Below are 23,659 nucleotides of genomic sequence, written 5' to 3'. Positions count from 1 at the left end.
TTTTTTTTTTTAGCCGCAGTGGGTTCAGGGTACCTCTCTTTTCATTTTAATGTGTCCATCACTTTTTCTCTTGTGTTGGGTGGCAGTGCAGTGACCATGGGCATATTGAGAATCTGGCCAAGGGGATGTTAAATTGAGATCCATTTAATTTGGATTTAGAGAGAGATTTAAGGGGCTCACACTAATTCTGTAGATGTTTAAGTTATTGCGAGCTGCCCTGTATTGAAATTGATTTCAGGAATACCTCTTAATGTGCCAACACACACAGTATCAGATCAAGAGGTATGAGGCCGGAGGGCACAACGTGATGTCGCTGTGCTTTACAGCACTATGTGCCAAAAGCGTGTTGGCAGTCATGGAGAATCGAGGTTCACAATGTAAGGAGCCAAAGTTAGTCTGCAGAAAAGTCTTCCAGTCAGAGATGTAAAATGGACAGACACAAGTCTTCTCCTGTCTGGAATATAATTAGTGTGCAGTGTACGCAGTTATAAACACAACATAGATTCATGCTAAAATTTGGATGGAGGTTGTGTGAAATGGGATTCTTGAGAATTCCTGTGGTTCTGAGGCATAGGCATGTAGCAGGACTACACACATTGAGTAGTGTGCAGAAAAGAGTTAATTTAGCAGGCCTGAGACTGCTGTCCATAGAAAGGCCTGCTCATGAGGGCAGCCCTCTGCTGGCATCTGGGCACTTGGCTCTCAGAGTGCCCCCAGTTAACAGAAAACCGATAAGCCTTGCTCACTTGTAAACTGTTTTTAAAAACAATGTGGTTTATGCTGAATCCCTGCTTTCCTTCTGGGAATCTGGAATTTGGGTGCACACTAGCCAGAGGGTGCCTTTGTGACCAGCCCTGCATAACACCGTGGGCATTGAGTCTGGGCTGCCTTGGGCAGAAACATTATACACATGTCACTGCATTTTCATTGCCGAAGGAACAGTCTGCACTTGGGTTCCTCCAGGCTCTGCCTGGGGCTTCTCCCCTCATGATCCACCTGTTTGTCCTTGCTACATCGCCATAATAAATGATAGCTGTGAGTACAATTTGCTGAGTCCTGTGAGTCTCCAAAAACAGCAGACAAGAAAAGTAGGAATAATATATTACAGAGGTGGGTCAGGTAGTTAATAAAAATCTGCTTTTATGATGGCATTTTTCCTGAATTTTGAGATGTGTCTAACATTTGATTTTTCAGATGTATGCTCTATTGTATTACTTTTCTCATTTTAAATACACACTTTTGTTCCTAATTTTATATTGGTAATTTTGTATTATCCTTAAAGAGGGCTTCAAGTGTTATGACCTTCAGGCTTCACAGAAACTGATTCTGCCTCTCTCATGAATCTAAGACTTTCCACTTATTTCTTGTCGATTTTGTCATTGTCATCCCATATTTCACAGGTGAGGAAATTAAAACTCAAAGGTATAAGTTAAGCTTACTTGGCAAAACTTGGATAAGATCCAGGTGATCCAACTCCCAATTTAATGCTCTTTTACCTCCATTCCATAAAGTTTTAATGAGATTTGTGTGAATCATGGTCATGGTGTACTAGACACACACAAAGGATGGCATGTAGAAGGCAGAAGTTCTAGTCCCTTCTCTTTCAGTAGATGGGTGATCTTGAATGAGTCCTTTCCATTCTGGGACACATCTTCCCCTTTTGTAAAACAGAAGGGCTGGACTAGATGCTCTTTTGAGGCCTTTCTCTCTCTTGTGTTCCCTGAGTTTGTCATTCTAAAAATGCTGAACTATACAATCACAGTTAAAACCATTCATCTTCTTGTCTTTGGCTCTTCCCCATCTCTAAAAATGGAAATAAGATACCTGCTTCTCCCAGTTGTCGTGAAGCCCCATGCATGATAGAGCAAGTGGTCAGAGGTTGCTTTCATCTTTCTGTCCAATCAGGAACAAATGTTTTCATGTATAATTCTCACCCCTCCCCTTCGGAATCAGAGAATCTTTGGTCAGCAAACCTAAATTTTAAAAAGAAAAGAAAAATATACGAATTTTGTTTTTAAAACTTTTAAAAATGAAAGTATAATTTGCAAACAAAAAATGCACAAATATTAAGTGAACAGAACAATGGAAATTCACGAAGTTAACACACCAGTAACCAGTATTTATATGGAGGACGAGAACATTGCTAGAACTCTCTAGTGATCCCCTCCAACTCACTACTTCTGCCCAAAGGTAACCACTAGTTTTGACTTGTGGTATCTTTGATTGCTTCACGTAAATGGAATCCTACATTATGTAATTTTGTTATTGTCTGGATTCTTAATATTGTTCGTGAGATTCATCCATGTTGTTGTGTGAGCAGTATTTCTTTAATTCTTATTGCTATATAGTATTCCATTTTATGATTATACTATGATTAATTTATCTGTTCTACTGTTTGTGGACACTGGCCTGGTTTCCAGCTTTTTGTTATTACACATAAAGCTGCTGTGAGCATTCTCGTGTTGACTTTTTTTAGTACATACATGTTTCTGTTGTACATATGTCTAGAGGTGGAATTGATGATTTATAGGGTGTGCATATGTTTAATTTTCGCAGATACTGTCAAATAGCTTCCCATAGTGGTGGTAGCTGTTTACACTGCCACCAGCAGTGTGTGAGTTCCACTTACACTCCATCCTTGGTAGCACATGCTGTCACTTCAGTGGGCACACAGGGGGATCTTGTTTTGGTTTGTTTACGTAGAGGGAACTTCTGCAGTGTACTCTTTCCTGAATTTGGACTGAAGCACAGAGACATGTACCCATCACCAAATTCAAGATACAGAGGATTCCATCACCCTACAGACTGCCTGGTGCTGCCTCTTTGTATCCCACCCCTCTCCTGTTCCCAAACTCTGGCAGCCACTGGTCTGATCTTTATCCCTCCAGTTTTACCTTTACCAGATTGTCAACTAAATGCAGTCACGTGATATGTAGTCTTACATCTGGCTTCTCTCAGTCAAATGCCTTCGCGATTCATCCATGTAGTTGTGCGTATCTCTCTTTTATTTGTCGGTGGTAGTCCATTATATGGATGCGCCGCATTTTATCTAGTCACCAGTTGAGGGACATTTGGTTTGTTTCTAGTTTTTGTCTATTACGAATAAAGTTGTTATAAGTATTTGTATACAGGTTTTTGTGTAAACATAGTTTTTATTTCTATTCAGTAAATAAATACCCAGGAGCAGGATTACTAGTTTACATGGTAAATGAATGTTTACCTTTATGACAGCTTGGCAAACTTCTGCATCATGGTTGTACCATTTTGCATTCCTACCAGCAGTGTTTGAGAGTTCCAGTGTGGCAACATCTGTGTCATCACTTATTATTTCTGGTGTTTAAAAATTTTAGCTCTTCTGAGTTGTATAGTAGTATCTCATTGTGGTTTTAATTTGCATTTCTTTGGTGATTAATAACGTTGAGCATCTTTCTCCATGCTTATTTGCCATCCATATAACTTCTTTGGTGAATGTTCTGTTCACATCTTTTGCCCATTTCAAAAACTGAGGTGCTTATTTTCTTATTGTTAATTTTTTAAAACTTTGTTTTGAAATAATTATAGATTCAGAGGAAGTTGTCAAGAAATCTACAGGGGGGCTCCATACACCCTCACTCAGCTCTCCCAGTGGGAACATCTTGCATAACTACAGTACAGTGTCATGACCAGGAAATTGGCATTGGTACAACCCACAGAGCTTATTTACATTTTGCCAGTTACACATGCAATTATGTGTGTGTCTCTATGCAATTTTTTTCACCTGTAACTTCCACCACAATCAAAGTATAGAACTGTACCATCACTGTATGATCAACCCACCCCACAGGTACCCTTTTATAGCCTCTCCCACTTCCTACCACACATACCTTAACCTTGGAAACCACTATTTTGTTCTCCATCTCTATAATTTTGTTATTCTATGACTCTTATATGCATAGAATAATCCTATAATGTCTAACCTTTTGCTCTTGGACTTTTTTTTCACTCAGCAAAATTACCTAGAGAATCAAGTTCTTGCCTATATCAATAATTTGTTTCTTTTTATTGCTGGATAGTATTTCATAGTATAGATGTAGCATAATTTAATCATTCACACATTTTGCTAATTTCTAGTTTTTGGCTATTGAAGCCACTATGTATATTCATGTACAGGTTTCTGCACTAACCTAAGTTTTCATTTCTCTGTGAAAAATGACCAAGAGTGCAATTGCTGGGTCATCTACTAAGTCTATTTTTAGTGTTTTTAAATGTAATCTTTTTTTTTTAATATTAGTTTCTGGTATGCAGTACAATGGTTTAATGTTTATATAATTTATAAGGCGATCATCCCTATTACTCAAGCACCCATCCTGCCATACACAGCCATTATGATACTGGCTACATTCCCTATGCTGTACTCTATGTCCCTGTGACTCTTTTGTAACTACCAATTTGTACTTCTTAATCCCTTCACCTTTTCACCCAGCCCCCTAAACCCCTTCCTCTGGCAATCACCAGTTCGTTCTCTGTATATATGATTCTATGTTTGTTTTGTTAATTTTGTTTCTTAGATTCCACAGATAAGTGAAATCATGCGGTATTTATCTTTCTCTGTCTGACTTATTTCACTCAGCACTATACCCTCTAGGTCCATCCATGTCATTGCAAATGGTAAGATTTCATTTTTTATGTATGAGTTATCTGGTGTGTGTGTGTATACACCAGATTACTCAGCCATAAAAAATCCATGTCATTGTAAATGGTAAGATTTCATATTTTATGGCTGAGTAATCTGGTGTGTGTGTGTATACACATACACACACACATATATATACTATAACTTTTTTATCCAGTCTATTGATGAGCACTTAAGTTGCTTCCATATCTTGGCTATTATAAATTGTGCTGCCATGAACATAGGGATGCATAGATCTTTACGAATTATGGTTTTGATTTTCTTTGGATAAATACCCAGAAATGCAATTGCTGAGTCAAAGGTAGTTCTATTTTTAATTTTTTGAGTAACTTCAAACTTTTCCACAGTGGCTGTACCATTTTGCAATCCCACTAACAGTGTACAAGGGCTCCCTTTTCTCCACATCCTCGCCAACACTTGATTTTTTTGATTTATTGATGATAGCCATTCCGAAAGGTATGAGGTGATATCTTATTGTGGTTTTAATTTGCATTTCTCTGATCATAAGTGACCTTGAGCATCTTTTCATATGTCTATTGGTCATCTCTGTGTCCTCTTTGGAGAAATACCTATTCAGGTCATCTGCTCATTTTTTTAAGTTGGATTGTTTTTTTTGTTGTTGTTGTTGCGTTGTATGAATTTTTTATAAATTTTGGACATTAACCCCTTATCAGATGTATTATAGGCAAATATCTTCTCCCATTCAGTAGGTTGTCTTTTTGTTTTGTTGATGGTTTCCTTTGCTACACAAAACTTTTTAGTTTGATGTGGTCCCATTTGTTTATTTTTCCTTTTGTTTCCCTTGCCTGAGGAGATATATCAGAAAAAAATTGCTGATAGCAATATGAGAGAGTTTACTATGTTTTCTTCCAGAAGTTTTATAATTTAAGATCTGACATTTAAGTCTTTAATCCATTTTGAGTTTTTTCTTGTGTATGGTGTAAGAAGGTGGTCCGATTTCATTTTTTTTCATGTATCCATCCAGTTTTCCCAATACATTTGTTGAAGAGACTGTCTTTACCCCATTGTGTATTCTTGCCTCCTCTGTCGTATATTAAATGACCAAATAGGCATGGATTTATTTCTGGGCTCTCTATTCTCTTTCTATTGATCCGTGTATTTGTTTTTATGCCAGTACCATGCTGTTTTGATTACTGTAGCCTTGTAGTATAGTTTGATATCAGATAGTGTAATACCTCCAACTTCATTCTTCTTTCTCAAGATTACTGTGGCTATTCAGGATCTTTTATGGTTCCATATAAATTTTTATATTGTTTGTTCTAGCTCTCTGAAAAATGCCATTGGTATTTTGATAGGAATTGCATTAAATCTATAGATTGCTTTGGGTTGTGTGGCCATTGTAATGATGTTGATTCTTCCTACCCACGAGCATGGTACATGCTTCCATTTATTTGTATCTTCTTCAATTTCTTTTATCAATGACTTATAATTTTCAGAGAACAGATTTTACTTCCTTGGTAAATTTGATTTTTAGGTGTTTTATTGTTTTTGATGCAATTGTAAATGGGATTGTTTTCTTAATTTATCTTTCTGATATTTTGTCATTGGTGTATAAAAATACAAATGACTTCTGAATATTAATTTCGTATCCTGCTACTTTACTGAATTCATTGATCAGTTCTAACAGTTTTTTGGTAGACTCTTTAGGGTTCTCCCTCTATAGTATTATGTCATCCACAAATAATGACAGTTTTACTTCTTTCTTTCCATTTTGGATTCCTTTTATATCTTTTTCTTGTCTGATTGCTATAGCTAGGACTTCCAATATCGTGTTGAATAGAAGTGAAAGTGGACATCTTCATCTTGTTCCTAATCTCAAGGAAAACGCTTTTAGCTTTTCCCCATTGAGTATGATGTTAGCTGTAGGATTATCATATTTGGCCTTTATTATGTTGAGGTATGTTCCCTCTATTCCCACTTTGCCAAGAGTTTTTATCATAAATGGATGTTGGATATTGTTGAATGCTTTTTCTGCATCTATGATTTTATCTTTCAATTTCTTAATGTGGTGTATCACATTAATTCATTTGCAGATATTGTACGAACCTTGTATCCCAGAAATAAATCCAACTTGGTCATGGTGTAAGATATTGTTAATGTGTTGCTAAATTCAGTTTGCTAATATTTTGTTGAGGATTTTTGCATCAATGTTCATCAGGGTTATCAACCTATAGTTTTCTTTTTTTTTTTTAGTATTGTCTTTGCCTGGTTTTGGAATCAGGGTAATGGCGACCTCGTAAAAAGAGTTAAGGAGCCTTCCCTCCTCTGGAATTTTTGGCATAGTTTGAAAAGAATGCACGTTAATTCTTCTTTGAATGCTTGGTAAACTTTACCTATGAAGCCATCTAGTCCTTGATTATTGATTTCATTGGTGATACTCAGTTCATCTTTTCTGTTTCTTCTTGACTTGGTCTTGGGAGATTGTATTTTTCTAGGAATGTATCTATTTCTTCCAGATTGTCTAATTTGTTGGCATATAATTGCTCGTAATATTTTTTTATAATCCTTTTTATTTCTTTGGAGTCATTCATTTCTGATTTTATTTATATGGGTCCCCTCTCTTTTTTTCTTGATGAGTCTGGTTAAAGGTTTATCAATTTTAGTTATCCTGTCAAAGAACCACCTCTTGGTTTCATTAATCTTTTGTATTGTTTTTCTAGACTCTATTTCATTTATTTCCACTCTGATCTGTATTATTTCCTTCCTTCTATTCACTTTGGGCTTTGTTTGCTGTTCTTTTTCTAGTTCTTTAAAGTGTAAGGTTAGATTGTTTATTTGAGCTTTTTCTTGTTTCTTGAGGTACACCTGTATTTGCTATGAATTTCCCCCTTAGGACAGCTTTTGCCATGTCTTATAGATTTTGAGTCGTTGTGTTTCATTTTCATTTGTTTCTAGGTATCTTTTGATTTCTCCCTTGATCCCATTGTTAACTCATTCATTGTTTAGTAGCACATTTATTAGCCTACATATATTTGTTTTTTTCCGTTTTTTTTTTTTTCTAGTAGTTGATTTCTAGTTTCATACCATTGTGGTCGGAGAAGGCGCTTGATATGATTTAAATCTTCTTAAATGTATTGAGATTTGTTTTGTGTCCTAATGTGGTCTATCTTGGAAAATGTTCCATGTGCGCTCAAGAAGAATGTATATTCTTGCTGCTTTGGGATGAAAAGCTCTGAAAATATCAATTGAATCCGTCTGGTCTAGTGTGTCATTTAAGGTTTCTGTTTCCTTGTTGATTTTCTGTCTGGAAGATCTGTTCATTGGTATCAATGGGGTGTTAAAGTCCCCTACTATGAGTGTGTTACTGTTGATTTCTCCTTTTATGTCAGTCAATAGGTGCTTCTGTGTTGGGTGCGTGTATGTTTACTAGGGTTATGCTCTCTTCTTGTATTGATCCCTTTATTATTATAATGTACTTCTTTGTCTCTAATTTGTCTTCTTTGTTTTAAAGTCTATTTTGTCTGATATAAGTATCGCTACCCCAGCTTTTAAAAAATTTTCATTTGCATGAAATATCTTTTTCTGTCCCTTTACTTTCTGTTTGTGTGTGTCATTTAATCTGAAATAGGTCTCTTGTAAACAGCATATGTATGGGTCTTGTTTTCTTACCTATTCAGCTCCCTTATTTTTTGATTGGAACATTTAATCCATTTATATTTAAAGTGATTATTGACAGGTACATAGTTATTACTATTTTATTATTCATATTTATGGGGTTCCCCCCTTCTTTTTACAGAAGTCCTCTTAATATTTCTTGTAAAACTGGCTTATTGGTGATGAATTTCTTTAGCTTTTTCCTGTCTGGGAAACTCTTTATCTCACCTTCCATTTTAATTGATAGACTTGCTGGGTAGAGTCGTCTTGGTTGTAGGTCCTTGTTTTTCATCACTTTGAATATTTCTTGCCATTCCCTCCTGGCCTGCAAAGTTTCTGTTGAAAATCAGCTGACATTCTTTTGGGAGCTTCCTTGTAAGTAACTAGCTGTCTTTCTCTTGCCACTTTTAAGATTCTCTCCTTGTCTTTAACCTTTGGCATTTTAATTATTATGTGCATTGGTTTAGGTTTATTTGAATTCCTCTTGTTTGGGACTTTGTGTTTCCTGGACTTCTATGTCTATTTCCTTTGCCAGGTTAGGGAAGTTTTCAGTCCTTACTTCTTCAAATAGGTTCAACTTTCCTCTATTCTTTTTTTTTATTCTTTTTTTCTTTTTGCTGTTCTGATTGGGTGTTTTATGCTACCTTGCCTCCAACTCACTGATTTGATCCTTTGCTTCACCTAATGTACTATCAATTCCTTCTAGTGTATTCTTCATTTCAGTTATTATTCATTTCTGATGGGTTCTTTTTATGGTTTCTGTGTCCTTTTTTATGCTTACTATCTCTCTTTTGGAGTCCTCACTGAGCTCATCTATTCTTCCTCTGAATTCATGGCGCATCCTTCTAACCACTGTTTTGAACTCTGTCTCTGGTAGGTTGCTTGCCTCTATTTCGTTTAGCTTTTATTTTCTGGAGTTTTCTCCTTGTTCATTTGCAGCATGTTTCTTTGTTTTCTCATTTTAATTGCCTCTCTATGTTTCTATGTATTAGAAAGATTTGTTACGTCTCTCAACCTTGGCCAGATGGCCTAATGTAGTAGGTGTCCCGTGTGGCCCAGTGGCACAATCTCCCTGATCACCTGTGCCAGGGGCTCTGGGCGTGTTCCTTGTGTGGGTTGTGTGTATTCTCCTGTTGTAGCTAAGCCTTGACTGCTGTTACACGTCAGTGGATGGGATTGACTCTTAGGCTGACTGGTGTGTATTGGCCGCGCCCACAGGATTTGAGCTGCTGTGTGGGGGCTGACTCCAAGGAGTGGGATTCGCCCCAGAAGTCTCGTGTACCTGTTGAGACCACCTTTTTGGTGTGCCCCTAATGGAGCTAGTCAGGTAGTGCTCTGTTGTGGTCTGTCCAGGTGTGTTGGTTCTGTGGCCTCTTGTGAGGGGCTCCCATGTAGGCCAAGGTCAGCCACTGCCTTTGACTGCTCAGGGCCTAAAGAATTTCTTTAAGATTTCCTGTAGAGTAATACTACTGGCTATGATTTTCATCATTATTTTTGTTTTTCTGAGAAAGTCTTTTTCTCTTTCATTTTAAAAGTTAGCCTTATGGAGATATAATTTACATACTGTACAATTCACCCTTTTAAGGGTACCCTTCAGTGGTTTTTAGTGAATTTACAAAGTTGTGCAACCATCACCAAAATCCACTCTTTAGAATATTGCCATTACCCCAAAGATCCCTCATACCATAAGTCAGTCACCTTCCCCAGGAAACCACTAATTTTCTTTCTATGCCTATAGAATTTTCTTTTTTGTAATTTTATGTAAATTGGATCATATAGTATTGAGTCTTTTGCATTGGGCTTTTTTTACTTAGCATAATGAGATTCATTTATGTTGTAGCATGAATCAGTGTTTTGTTCCTTTGTATTGCTTGATAGTATTCCACTGTTTGAGGTGTGCCCTATTTTGTTTGTTTATTAGTTGATGAACGTTTGATTATTTTTTGGCTGTTGTGAATAATGCTTTTATGAACATTTGCTTTCGAGTCTTTGTGTGTACGTGTTTTCATTTTACTTCTTCCTTAGGAGTGAAATTGCTGGTTCATATGGTAAATTTATATTTCACATTAATTTTTGTCTTTCAGTAAATAAACTACTTTTAGAAGAGGTTTATTATTTAAGATATATTATTTACTTAATACTATTCATTCTCTATTTTGTTTAAGATGATGATTTTTTACAATATGAAACTACGTCTGTGCCATCAAATTTATTATCTATAATCTGCACCACAAGTTTCAAATTCCTGTAGTAATTCCTTACACTTAGGGTGAGAGTTGGTCTTCCCTAGCAATGTCTTTAAACACTGAGCTTTAGGTTTTTCCTTACAGTGTGCCTCAGATCATCTCTTTGCATGCTCTTCTTCCTTTTCTGTTCCGAGACCCCTGCCCCGCCCATAGAATCCTGCTGTTACTAGTTGCTTGAATTCATTTGCTTAGCGATGTGGGATATTGGGAGGAGGGCATTTTCCATTGTTTCGCTTAATCCTTGGTCTTAGGTACTATGTTCTTTGGTCTCAAGGAGTATGGCAGTCTCAAGTCTTTTGTCTCTTCCCTTGTGTAGTTCTGGGCCCACCACATATTTCTGACCTTCCCTCCAAAAATAGTTATTTTTTCTGTTTCCTTCTCCTAGCCGCAGTGAGTTTCCTCCAGTGCCCTAGAGATGACAGAGTTTGTTGTTCTTTCCCCCACAGAGTTAGACATTTTTCCCTTCTAGGGGAGATGGGGGAAATGCATGGGATAGAGAATCTTATCCCTTCCATATGGCCAGTGTTCCTCTCTCCAAAGTCTGCATCTCAGTGGTCCATTCTTAGGGCTCTCTCTGATCTTTTCTGAAAGCACCCAGCAGGGTTCATGGAGAAAGAGTCTGCAAAAGAATGTAGATTTCCCCAGTTTCCGAGGCCCTCAGAGGCGTCACAGTGTCCTGCCATCCACATATCACCAATTCATTGATCTTTCTAGCTGAACTCTTCTTAGTTTTCAGTAAGCTTACCCCAGATAAGTGAGTGTTCATATCTTCTCCCTCCTGCAGGGACTGTATCCTCAGATTTGGGGCAAATTTGCTGCTTTGCAACCTCAGTGCATTAGAAAATTTTCATGAATTTGAAGTTAGTCTGGCTTGTTTTTCGTCTTAACTATGGGGATGGTGTTTCTTCCAGCATACTGCATCCCAGACTGGAAGCTGTCTCTCATCATGGTTGATGAATTTTTTTATTTGCTCGAGCCCAGGCAGCTCAGCCCTTCAGACCTCTCATACTTACTCAAACATTGGAATATGCAGGACTCTTCCTTCTTGGGACTGTTGTTCTTAAAATGTTCTGCTGTGCTTTGCAGTAAGTATATGTTGACTATTTTGCGGTACTTCTATTTTCAGGCATTTCAGACGTCCCTATTTATTCCTTCTGCTTCCTCCCAAATGATGCCGATACTATACTGTCTTGTAGATATTAATGAATTATCTCTACCTAGTCATATTCTGGGTTTCATTGTGATACTTTTTCACCTAGTATTGTTGTAGATGTTGTTTGTGGGCTTTTGTTTTGCCGTTCTAGCACTCTGTCTTAAGTGGGTGATTTAAGGAGATTCAAAAACTATAATGCCAGCGTTGCCACTTTTTCCCTAAAATCTTATCCTTCTTTTTTTGAAAGGTAATTTTTGCTAGGTATAAAATTCTAGTTTGACAGTCATTTTCTTAGGTTTTTTTGGTTAATGCAGTTTCAAAATTCAGTAAATATCTTGAGGGAAATACTATCAGTTTCTCCCCTTCTTCTCACCAGAATCCTGGATTTTCAAGCTTCAAATATTTTTTCTCCATCCTCAAAAGATGATCCAAAGCTCTGCTGGTTTCTCTCCTCTTAGTAGAGGCCCTCAGTCCAGGCCCTTACTCATATCCCTGCCCATTTGTCTCATGTGCAGAATCAGCAAATGTCTTGATGAAAAAAATGACTGCAGAGTATTATCACCTCTCTTTCCCGAAGTCTTCTTGCCTCATCATTGCTCCTGTGTCTTCAAACAGATGTTTTAAACATTTATCTGGCTTTCCTAGTTGTTCTCAGTAGAAATATTAGTCTGCTACAAGCTACTACTCCATCACATTCATAATCAGAAGGCCACCTACACACTAAGTATTTGCAAACTAAAATCTCTTCTTCATGAACTGGAGAAATTGCTGAGGGGAGACATTTTAGGATATTCATTTTCAGGTACATTTCATCACTGCTCTTAAAGACAAAAGACTCTCAAAGGTGAACAGATGTGGCTGAGACTGAATTACATTATTGCATCATTTCCCTGATCTCGGTTTTAGGGTAGAAAAAGTAAGGAATTACTTAAGTTAGTACCAGATTAATTAGGTTAGAAAACTAGTTGTTCATAGTCACTTCAAAGATAGATGGCAGCCCTAACTTCTGCACTTTTAGGGTCTGAATGAAGTGCTGTTACCTTCTGGTCATTATGAGGCCTGCTCAAAATTATTTCCTCTCAGTATGTTAGTTGTTCTAGTAAAACACAAATAATCCTCTGTTTACTTCTCAAGGACTCCGACATAGGCACTCAGAATAAATCCAGGAGCACTGTCCCTCATTAGAGAGCTGAGGAAGTCTAAAAAGGAATAGGAACTCCCTTGAGAGTAGAATTTACTCCGCTGATTCTCATGCTTTCTGCCACAGCGCCACGGACACCCCTGACTGCATATTCCACAGCTGTGCAGAAAGTTTCAAGAGAAGATTAGATTGTGTCTTCTGCAAGGTCTCTATCCTGGAGGCTCTCCAGAAAGGGTGATAGGGCCACAGAAAACAGAAGATTATCTTCTGTTCATGGGCCCTGTATTACTGGGAAAGGAGTGTTTAGATCTTAGCTCTACTAGTCACCAGCTGCATGACACGAACTGACCTCTCTGCACATAAATTTCCCATCTCTCATATCATCCTAACAACATTGGCTTCATCAGGGTTTTGTGTGAATATCAACTAATAATGGAGAAGAAAATCATTTGTAAATTTCAAAGTGCAGCAAACCAGTCCGGGATTGGTGTGATTGCTGTTCTTTCATTCCCCTTTTAGAGTTCTTGGAGTCCCAAATTTCATCCAATGCAGTAATCTTTTCAGTGTCCCAGACAGATGGCCCTTTAGCTTCTGCATGAAGAGCTCTTTCAGAGATGGAATAGCCTTCCCTTATACTTGTCTGACAGCCAACACACCAAGTCTTGGGAGATCTGGAACTTATCTCCTGTAGCCGAGAAGAAGACTTCAGAAGCCCAGAACTATGCTGTGTGTTTAGTTTTCCCTAGCTTCTGACCTGGGAAACTAGCAACCTCTGTTGGGACGTATAGATAGTTCTGAAAATGATTTAATCTAGATCCCCTTCTCTGTACACAAAGACAGTCCTAAGGAAAACCAAGACCTAGTGCATTCCTCTAGGGTTTATTTAGGTCTTTGGGATGGTTCTTCTGCTGAAAGGTCAAAATCATTTGTGATTCTAGTAAGAGCTGGAGGCACCTAGTGACCTAAGCAATGACTCAACAGAATGGGGAAGAAGAAATAAAAAGCAGGAAGAACTAGTTAGTACTTTCAGATTAGTTTACTAAATAATTTATGCTGACCTTTTTTATATTCAAAAATAGTCATAGAATCTTTTAAAAGTTTACTTAATTTTATTAGGTAAAATCGTACCACATGTATTGTTTATTTCACAATAGTTATTTTCAGCTGAGGTTACCAAGTGATATATTCTTAATTTTAAGCCTACATTAAATTAGCATAAACCTTTGTTTTCTGTAAAAGAGCTATAACAGATTATCTCTCAAGGCCTTTTCTGTCTCTAAGATAGGTCTACAATTCTTGGATTCCTTTCTGTAATCCTTTTAGAATGACTTGTACTCTTCCAATCTACTTGGGATGGGCTTCTTGTGCAGCCTGCATGGTCTGTAACCTTCTCTTTGGTCTGAGACTCTGGTGACTTGTAGACCCCTTATTTACAGTTACAGTTATAGTCTAATATTAGAATTCCCAACAGACTGCTGCTTGGAGAAGTCCAACCTCTTAGAGACAGTTGCAATAAAAGAATTCTGTCATAAAGAATTTGCTGAATTGCGATTACAGACAAAATGGCTTTGTGGAAACAAAACATACTACTGACAAGGAAGCCCTCTGTAGTTTTCCAGCCTCTATTCCCAGTGCTTCACTTATAATCTCTCTGCAGAAAGAAACATTTCAACAGAGAACCCAGTGGAAATTGAGACGTTATCTTCTCCTCGTCCTGAACTCCCATCCCTACCTCAGAAGGAATTCCTATGTTCACAGAAGCTAAAGCCGGCTCCAGATCCAATTTCCTCCCAAGGACAATTCTGTTTTGCTGTTTAGTGTACACCTTCCCAAGCATCATGGTCTCCCAGTGTAAGTTCAGTAACATTAATGTTTTTCTGCATCCTAAAAGAACTTTATAACTGTGTTATCAAATAATGTGATAGTGTCTCATATTTTGTTGGTAATATGTAACTTGTTGGCTATCATAGGGGGATTTGTAGTTATAGTTAAATTGTTTAATCTGGGTTATATGTAACTCCTTTATTCTGGGGAAAACAAAGTTCTTTATAAGCAGCATTTGTTCTCATAATATCCAAGACAAGAGACTTGAGATAGAGTAGGAGCATCATTTGTTCTCATTCTATAAGTGAAAACAACAAAGCATGGAGAGAGGCAAACATACTAGCTAAGACAGTGATTCTCAACTCCATTTTGGGGGACATTCCAGAATGTCTCATAGGATCTCAAAATGCCATGCAAAATTTTTCTAAAATTCATCTAAATTGACTTTTTTTTTTGAAGTTATAGCATTTTGGCAGTTGTCAGTGAGTTTTACGAAAATAATACAAAAAAATAATGAACAAGTAGAACCAACGAAATGTCAAAACTTCATAGTGGACTAGTCAGTAGCAGAACAAGGTCAGGTGCTGAGAGGTATAAACTCTTGACTCATCCTTCATGGATCTGTATTTCCAAAGGCAGTGTCTTGTGTGATGGTACTTGTGAAGATATTTCTTTTCTGGGCAGGCCATTTACAGCACTTGGGAATGGTCCTACTGGCTTTTAGGGGTGATCTGGTTTTTGTTTGTTTTTTCCACTACTGGAGAAGTGCAAAAATATATATTGATACACTTGAACAGTAAGCAACTTAGTTTGGCTGGAGCACAGGCTCATCATCATGGGAGAATTATGTCAAATATGTTTGGAAAGTTAGGTTGAGGCCACATTTTTGAGGGCCTTGAATACTATACTGAAGTATTTCAACTGTTTTTTGATAGGCAATTTAGGAGCATTGAAGATTTTTGAACAGAGTTGGAGGAGAAATATGAAATGGCCAGAATTAGACTTTAAGAATATTAATATGGCATCTACAGCCATGCCACCCTGAACAAGCCCAATCCCATCTGATCTCAGAAGCTAAGCAGGGTTTGGCCTGGTTAGTACTTGGATGGGAGACCAGGTGCTGTAGGTGTAAAAAAATTAAAAATAAGGGATTATAAGCTGACAAGGTCTTTGCAATCTGTGAGGTCAATCAAGGGTTGCCTCGCCTAAAAAAAAATAAAAATGAAAATGAAAAATGTTAATATGGCTAAAATGTATAGGTTTGGCCAAATTAGGGCAAGTTAGGGCGAGAGATAGTTCAGGCATCAACTTGCAGAAGTGTAGAGGAAAGGTGTTATGGAAGTCACCCTACTTTAGTGTGAGCTCTGTTATTCTACTAGTGTTTAGAAGCAGATAAGGTGTTACCTCTTGAGTTCCACAGACTTTCTGGTTATGTTGGCGAGGATATCTCCTGGCTCAACTAAAAAAAAAAATCCTGTGCCTTGCTTTTCAAAAATGCTTGTCCAGAATGGGCTTTGCAAGCTGTGTATAATATAGTACCCATGGCATCACGAAGTCTGTGTGGTTCCATGAAGCTCCAGGTCCAGACTGACCATTTCCAGTTTATTGCATTGAAAGAGAGGGCATCACTCGACACAGACCAGGGCTGAGGTGTTTCGTCCACACGTGTTTTCAGGCTTTTTATGTGTGAGCTTGAGCAATGGGACCTCATTCTACTCTGCCATTAGAGGAAATTGAGGAATTTCACTTGCTCAGGTTATCAGCCACTATTTGGCTTATATTTAAAGGGGAAAATATAAGGACCATGTGATTTTGACCCAAGTGTTTCTGTTCCTAAAAGCTTTTTTTTCTAAAAACACTAATCTGTGCCTCGATACACCAAGCAAGTATTTAAAAGACTAATTTGTTTTAAGGAAAAAAGTTATTTTTTCATATTTTTCTTTATATGAACTTTTAGCAAAGGTGGTTTCTCCTTTCACATACTTTTTATGACAAATTCTATCATCTCCCCACTAAGTAAGAAATAATGCTGAAAATGGTAGGACGATTTTAAAGTTATGGGAATACCATAGCATCCACAGAAACTTTGAGCATTATGATACTTGACCCTTAGGGTTAATTTGTAAGCCCTTGGCAGTTCTTTCACTTTGAAACAAAACAAACAACGCATCACAGGTAAATTTGTATGTCGATGCTACACTGATTTCATTGCTGACATGTCCTTATACAGACAGTTCATTTGGTCCCCACTATTCCACTTATTTTGATGCTACGTATATTTTTATATCGAAGGAGATCTGTTTGAACTATTTCATTTTGATCTTGACCTGCTTTTATCACTGCCTATTCCTACTCGATTCCACTAGATGGCACTCTTCACCCACGAGACTACTGCAGCCCTGTACGCTACAAGAAGTGGCCAGGCGGTGAGCTGGGTTGAAACACTTCTGGGTTGCTGGTATCTTTGTCTCTCTAGTCTCAAGTCAGCCATCAAGATACAGTTTCATACCTGCTTGCCTTTCAGAGCCTCATAAATGTTAATTGAACACCTTCTCTATTCTATGCAAGGTGCTGTGGTAGAGAGGTAAGATTTGAGAGCTCAGTCTGGTAGCTCAGTCTAGAGGCAGGGGGAAGATGGCATAAAAGCTGGAGTAGAGGGCCATGGCAGGGGAGAAATCCATCTGACTGGAGACTGCAAGACTGGAGGTTCTGAAGGCCTAGAGGCATATGACCCTGAATTGTGGGGCTGTTGGTATAGGGTAAGGGGCTTCCCAGCATGCAGTGGAATGGAGATGCTAGCGTCATTGCATTATTTCACTGGTGGTGCTCCCATGTGCAGTCCTGGAGGCCAGGGTCCCCACCTTGCTAGAACCAATGAGGGAAATATCCATATCTCTCTCACTTGATTTTGTCTTAATTTTTTTTTTTATTTTTTGGAAAACAAAAAATAGAAAATCATACTCGCAAAAGTAACCTTCACCCATGTTCCTACCAATAAGGATCTACCATTTTTAACATCTTGATATATTGGTTTCCAGAGTTTTCTGTGTTTGTACTCACTGTTATGTTTTTTTCTACCTTTTCTTTCTCCTTGCTCCTCAAATGCAAACTTAAGTTTTTTCTGGAGTTTAAAATTAGGTACATTGTAAAAAAGTGTAAAGTGCAGAAAGATGAAAATAAGCAAATCACCTGTGGTCTCGCTTGGAGCAAACCATAGTTGATGTTCATTTTGGTATATTTCTTTCCATTTTTTTCTACATAGTTTTTTTTTTTTAATTAGCTTTGTAGGGTAGTTAATGTTTTATAATCTGCCTTTGTCACTGAATTTTTGATGTATTTAAATATTCTTCTACCTCATGATTTTTAATAGTTGCCCAATATTCTATAGCTATCGCAATAGCTATGTCATACTTTACAATTACTATTGCTAGATACTTAGTTGATCTTTTTTGCAATTATAATATATGTCCTCACATAAACATTTATGTAGATATGTCATCAGGATAAATCTATAGAAATGGAACTTTTAAGTTAAAAAGTAGAAACATTAAAAGGTACTCTTATTGAATTTTTCTTTAGCAAAGTAATACATCTTTATTATACACCATGTAGAAAGCACAGATATACAAAAAGGAGAACATGAAAGTACATAAAAGTCATCTATATTTTTACTACTCAGAGGTAAGCACTATTAATATTTTATTATAACCATTTGGTCGTCTTTTCTATATATATACTCTTTCATAAGCTTTTTCCTTAATATATTCTGAGCATTCTTTTTAAGTTCATTATTCTCCTGTATCTTCAGTGCTCACAGAGAATCTCATTGAATGAAAGTACCACAATTTCTTTGACTAACTACTGTTGGACATTTATTTTATTTCTGTTTTTCCCTACTGTAAACAATGCAGAGATGAGGATTCTGTGGCTGTCTTTGTAAAAATCTTTTCTTCCTTTGAATAAATTCCTAGATGTGTAATTGTTCCACATGCATGCCCATTTTAAGGCTTCTGGGAATTGCTAAATAGCCCTGTAATAATTCTCATATTAGAGGCAGAATGTGGGCATGCCCTGATTGTCTGAATTTTTTATATTACTGAGGTGTTTTGTTTTGTTTTTTTTTTTTGCCAATTTGACTGCAAAGTATTAGTGTCTTATTTTAAAATTTACATTTATTTGACTACTAGTGAAGCTGAACTTTTTTTCCCTTTCTTAACTTTTATCCCCCGTTTTCTATTCTGGTATAGATATTTTTCCTCTTGAGAGATTTTTGAAATGAATTTAAGATACTAAATTTTTGTCATTCATGCAGTTTTTCTTCTTTAGCTAATCGTTGCCATAAACTATACGTCTAGATTTCCTAATATTAAATTCCACTCCTGGAATAATCCCTCTTATGGTGTAGTTTTCTTTTTGTCTTGCCAGGTTTTGTTTGCTGGTATTTTATTTAGGATTTTTGCATCTATATCGTAACTGACATTAGTCTTCAGTTTTCTTTCTCTGTGTGTTTGTGTGTTGATCACGTTTTGTGCACAGGATAACTTTAGTTTTATAAAATGAACAGGGCTTATTTCTTTCCTTTCCTTTACACTGAGAGCTACTTTTAGAGCATGGAAATTATCTGTTCCTCATAAATTAGAAAAAACTTGCCGAAAAACTGGGCACTAAAACAATCATTGGAGGAAACTTTTTTTAATAGCCTAGTTTTCTCCCATGTTTTTCACTTCTTTGTAATTCCAACTTGCTACGTTTCTTAGAAAATCATCCATTTTGTTGAGATTTTCCAGTTCATTAGTATTTTTCAAGCTTTTTTGAGGTATACACACACCATACAGTTCATCCATTTCAGATGGTTTCTAACATATTCACAGAGCTGTGCATCCATCACCACAAGCGCCATAATAAATTTTAGAACATTTTTTAAACCTCCAAAAATAAACCCCATAGCCATTAGCAGTCGATCTCCATTTTTCCTTAACTCCCCCCAGCCCTAGGCAACCACTAACCTACTCTTCATCTCCATAGATTTGCCTCCTCTGGACCTTTCCTATAAATGGAATCATACAGCGTGCAGTCTTCTGTGACTGGCTTGTCTCAATTTGCATAATGTTTCCAAAGTTCCTGCACATTGTAACATAGACTTGTACTTCATTCTCTCTTTATGTTTTCTGTTTAATTAATACTTTACTTTTTTTAGAGTAGTTTTTGGTTTACAGAAATTTGAGCAGATAGTACAGAGTTCCCATATATTCCCCTCTTCTCACTCCCCTGACCATAGTTTTCCCCACTGACGCCTTGCTTTGCTGCAGTACATTTGTTACAATTGATAAACCAGTATCAATACGTTATCATTAACTAAAGTTCATAATTTACATTAAGGTTCACTCTTTGTGTCGTACGCTTATATGGGTTTTGACAAAAGCATAATGCTGTGTATCCATCATTGCAGTATAATACAGAATAGTTTTCATGAATAGTTGGAACATGGGCTTTTCAGTGCAGTCCTTCCCTCCTTCCCCAGAAGCTTAGCAACCACTGGTCTTTTTACTGTTTCTATTTTACTTTTTCTAGAATGTCATGTAATTGGAATCAGGCAGAATGTAGCCTTTTCAGACTGGCTTCCTTCATTGAGTAATGCGCATTTAGAGTTCTTCCGTGTCTTCTTATGGCTTGATATTTGATTTCCTTTCAGTGCTGAATAATATTCCATTGTCTGGATGAACCACAGTTTATTTATCCATTTACCTACTGAAGGACTTCTTGGTTGCTTTCAAGTTTTGGCAATTATGAATAAAGCTGCTATAAATATCTACATTGACATAGTTTTTAACATGTTTGGGTAAATACCAAGCGGAGTGGTTGCTGGGTGATATTGTAAGAGTGTGCTTAGTTTTGTAAGAAAGAGCTAGACTGTCCTCTACAGTTGCTGTACTGTTTTGCATTCCCACCAGCAATGAATGAGAATTTATGTTGCTCCACCCCCTCGCTTGCATTTGGTGTTTTCAGTTGTTTAGATTTCAGCCATTCTAATAGGTGCATGATCATGTCTCATTGTTTTAATTTGAAATTCCCTAATGACGTACGATGTGAAGCATCTTTTCATATGCTTCTTTGGCGAGTATCTATCTGTTCAGATTTATGGCCCATTTTCAAATTAGATTGTTTTCTTGTTGTGTTTTGAGTGTTCTCTGTTAACTTTAGGTACAAGTCCTTTATATGATGTGTATGTTATAAATATTTCTCCAAGTCTGGTTTCTGTTTTCATTCTCTTAACGTCCTTTATAGAGCATTTAAATTTTTTTAAAAAATAAAATTCCCATTCCTTTTTATGGCTAAATAATATTCCATTGAATGGATATACTATATTTTGTTTATCCATTCATCAGTTGATGGACACTGGGTTGTTCTCTTTGGCTATTATGAATAATGCTGCTATGAATATTTGTGCTCAAGTTTTTGTCTGGATGAATGTTTTCATTTCTCCTGGGTAGATACCTAGGAATAGAATTGCTGGATCATATGGCTACCGTATGTTTAACTTTTTGAGGAACTACCTGTCTTCCATAGACACTGCCTGACTTTTCCAAAGCATCTGCGCCATTTTACATTCCTACTAGCAATGGACAAGGATTCCATTTTCTCCATATCTTCACCAACATTTGTTATTGTCAGTCTTTTTGATTACAGCCATCATAGTGGGTGTGAAGTTCTAGCTCGTGTTTTTTTTTTTTTTAATGTCTACAGCACCTGGTCTTCCTAGATGGTCTCCCATCCAAGTACTAACCAGGCCCAACCCTGCTTAGCTTCCAAGGTCAGACAAGATCGGGCACGTTCAGGGTGGCATGGCCGTAGACATAATATTTTTTTTAATCTACCGTTTTATCCTCATGCTATTTCTTGGTTCAAGCTTTTGTCATCTCTCATTTAGACTATTGCGGTGATCTTCAATCTTCTCTTTCTGGTTCTGGTCTCTCACCACACCCCCAAAACCCCCTCTGTACAGTCCACCAACACAAAATGATTTTCCAAACTGAAAATTTAGTCATCATTTCAGTGCAAAGAAAAAACAAAAACAAGAACAACAGTAACAACAAGAAAATAAAAACAAGAAAATATTTAGAGTCTCCTTGGTGGCTTCTCACTTTCCTAAAACATATAGTTCAAGTCACTTAGCCTGGCATTCTGATGTGCTTCCTACCTACTTCTTTAGCTTCATTTCTCATTACGCCCCACTCCTATCTTATCTCAGACTCTAGCAGTATTCTTCTGGGACGGTTAACATGTTACCTCTGCTCAGACTTTTCTTCCCGCCTTGTCTGCCTTCATCCTTCAAAACACTTTGGATGTTCCCTCCCAGTACTCACCTGAATAAACAGGCTTCAGGAAGGCCTGGATGAGCCTTAGGAAGTCAGGTTGTTGAGCCCACTCTAACCTGCTGCATTGGGCATCACACCCTTTACCGTGGAAACCTGAGCACAGGTTAAGCAGACGTCAGTGGGGTGAAGAATTGGGGCTTAGTGACCTTTCCTCAGTGTCACTCAGCTGTGAAGCCTGTGTCCTTGGGAGATTAGCACTGCATCTGTCAGAGCGAGTTCTCAGTATGGAATGTTTTCCCAGAGTGTACCTCCAATCCTGGTTAGGTCAGTGCACTTCCCTCTGGGCTAAGTGACTTTACCCTGATACCTTGGTGAGCCTCCCAGAGACTAAACCTCAGTAGACTTTGGTTTTATAGAATGAAATCGTTATTTCTGGTTCAGAAAGACTAAGCAAAAGCTAAAATTACAGAAATATATTTACAATACTATGTAACAGTTTATAAAAAACATATACATTGATTTATCAGTTCAATCTTCACACAGCCCAGTGTCTGACACTTAGTAGACATTCATATTTTGGCATATCCATGAAATGAACATGAGGATTTACTATCCCGTTTTATAGTTGTGAGAACTGAGGCCGAAGCAGGTGAATTGAGTTTCTTAAAATCCACATCTACAGTTAGTGTAGAGCCTCTTCTTGAAACCAAGCTCATTTCAGGTCGACATTTACTGAGCACCTATTATGTGACAGGCACTTACCAGTGGTAAATAAATGTGTTTCTTGGTCTGAGGCACTTATAGGCTTGCCAGGGAGTCAGACACACAAGGAAATAATTTCAACACACTGTCTTAAGTGCTATGATAGAGAACTCTGCAATACTATAGTGTCACAGAGGAAGGGTGCCTAAACCAGTCTGCTGAGATCATGGAAGACTCCTTGAAGAAAGGACATCTCAGTTAAGTTTTGAAGGTTCAGTGGAGATTGGCTAAGGGTAGAAACATTTTAGGCCGAGAGATCAGCCTCGGTGGCAGCACAGAAGTGTGAACCAGCATGGTATGTTTCTGGGATTGCTGGAGTGTCTGTTGCCAAGGCGAAGTGGCAGGAATGACGACTGGAGAGGTGGGAAGGAATCAGATCGCTGAGGGTGTAAACTTTGCCTTGTACACTTTAATTCCCAAACATTGGTGACTCATTCTTATAACCTGGGGAACTCACAAATATAAAGATGTCCCTCTCACATACCCAGTGATTTTCTTAATCAGCTAGGTTTGACAGTCACTCTAGGGGCAACAGGAAACCATTGAAGTTGGTAGTGGGAGGGGTGGGGGGGCACATAGAGTGCCATATTGGCTCACTCTGGTGGCGATCTACATGGATTCAGGTGGATTTGAGAGGGATGCTGTTGGAGGCACAGAGACCATTTAGGAGGCTGTCAGATTTGTCTAAATGAGATTTCATGGTGGATGGAATAAGGCAGTAGCAGCAGTGATGGAGAGTAAGAGGCAGATAAAAAGAAATTTCAAAGTTGTCAGTCAAATCTTTATGATGTTGTGGGGAGGGGAAGGGAGAGAGAGAGGTGTCGAGGATAATCCTCCAGGTCTCTGGCATGGCTGCTTAGATAGAGTGTGGTATCTCTGAGCAAGATCAGGAACGTAGAGTGAGGAGAGAATGGGGAACAGATGATAAGT

General features: G+C 37.7%; 1 long non-coding RNA gene and 1 other non-coding gene across 3 annotated transcripts in view; one reads left to right on the top strand and one right to left on the bottom strand.

Moving 5' to 3' along the window:
- The first annotated feature begins 14,428 nt into the window (after nucleotides 1–14,428).
- LOC120606389 (uncharacterized) overlaps nucleotides 14,429–23,659 on the top strand; it is a 192,068-nt gene continuing 182,837 nt past the window's right edge. Inside the window, exons 1-2 of one of the 2 annotated variants that reach the window (XR_005653881.1) lie at nucleotides 14,429–14,678; nucleotides 17,018–17,077. This is a non-coding gene — a long non-coding RNA (uncharacterized LOC120606389). The remainder of the gene's footprint in view (nucleotides 14,679–17,017; nucleotides 17,078–23,659) is intronic. The other variant, XR_005653882.1, reaches the window with a different exon arrangement.
- LOC120606399 (5S ribosomal RNA) lies at nucleotides 21,387–21,505 on the bottom strand. Its single transcript, XR_005653885.1, has one exon. It is a non-coding gene; the product is annotated as a 5S ribosomal RNA (ribosomal RNA).

The sequence above is a fragment of the Pteropus medius genome, unplaced genomic scaffold (assembly GCF_902729225.1).
Source record: "Pteropus medius unplaced genomic scaffold, Ma_sr-lr_union100, whole genome shotgun sequence".
NCBI classification, from domain to species: domain Eukaryota; kingdom Metazoa; phylum Chordata; class Mammalia; order Chiroptera; family Pteropodidae; genus Pteropus; species Pteropus medius.
Note: the sequence above shows the minus strand (reverse complement) of the source record. Positions and strands in the feature narration are given on the sequence as shown.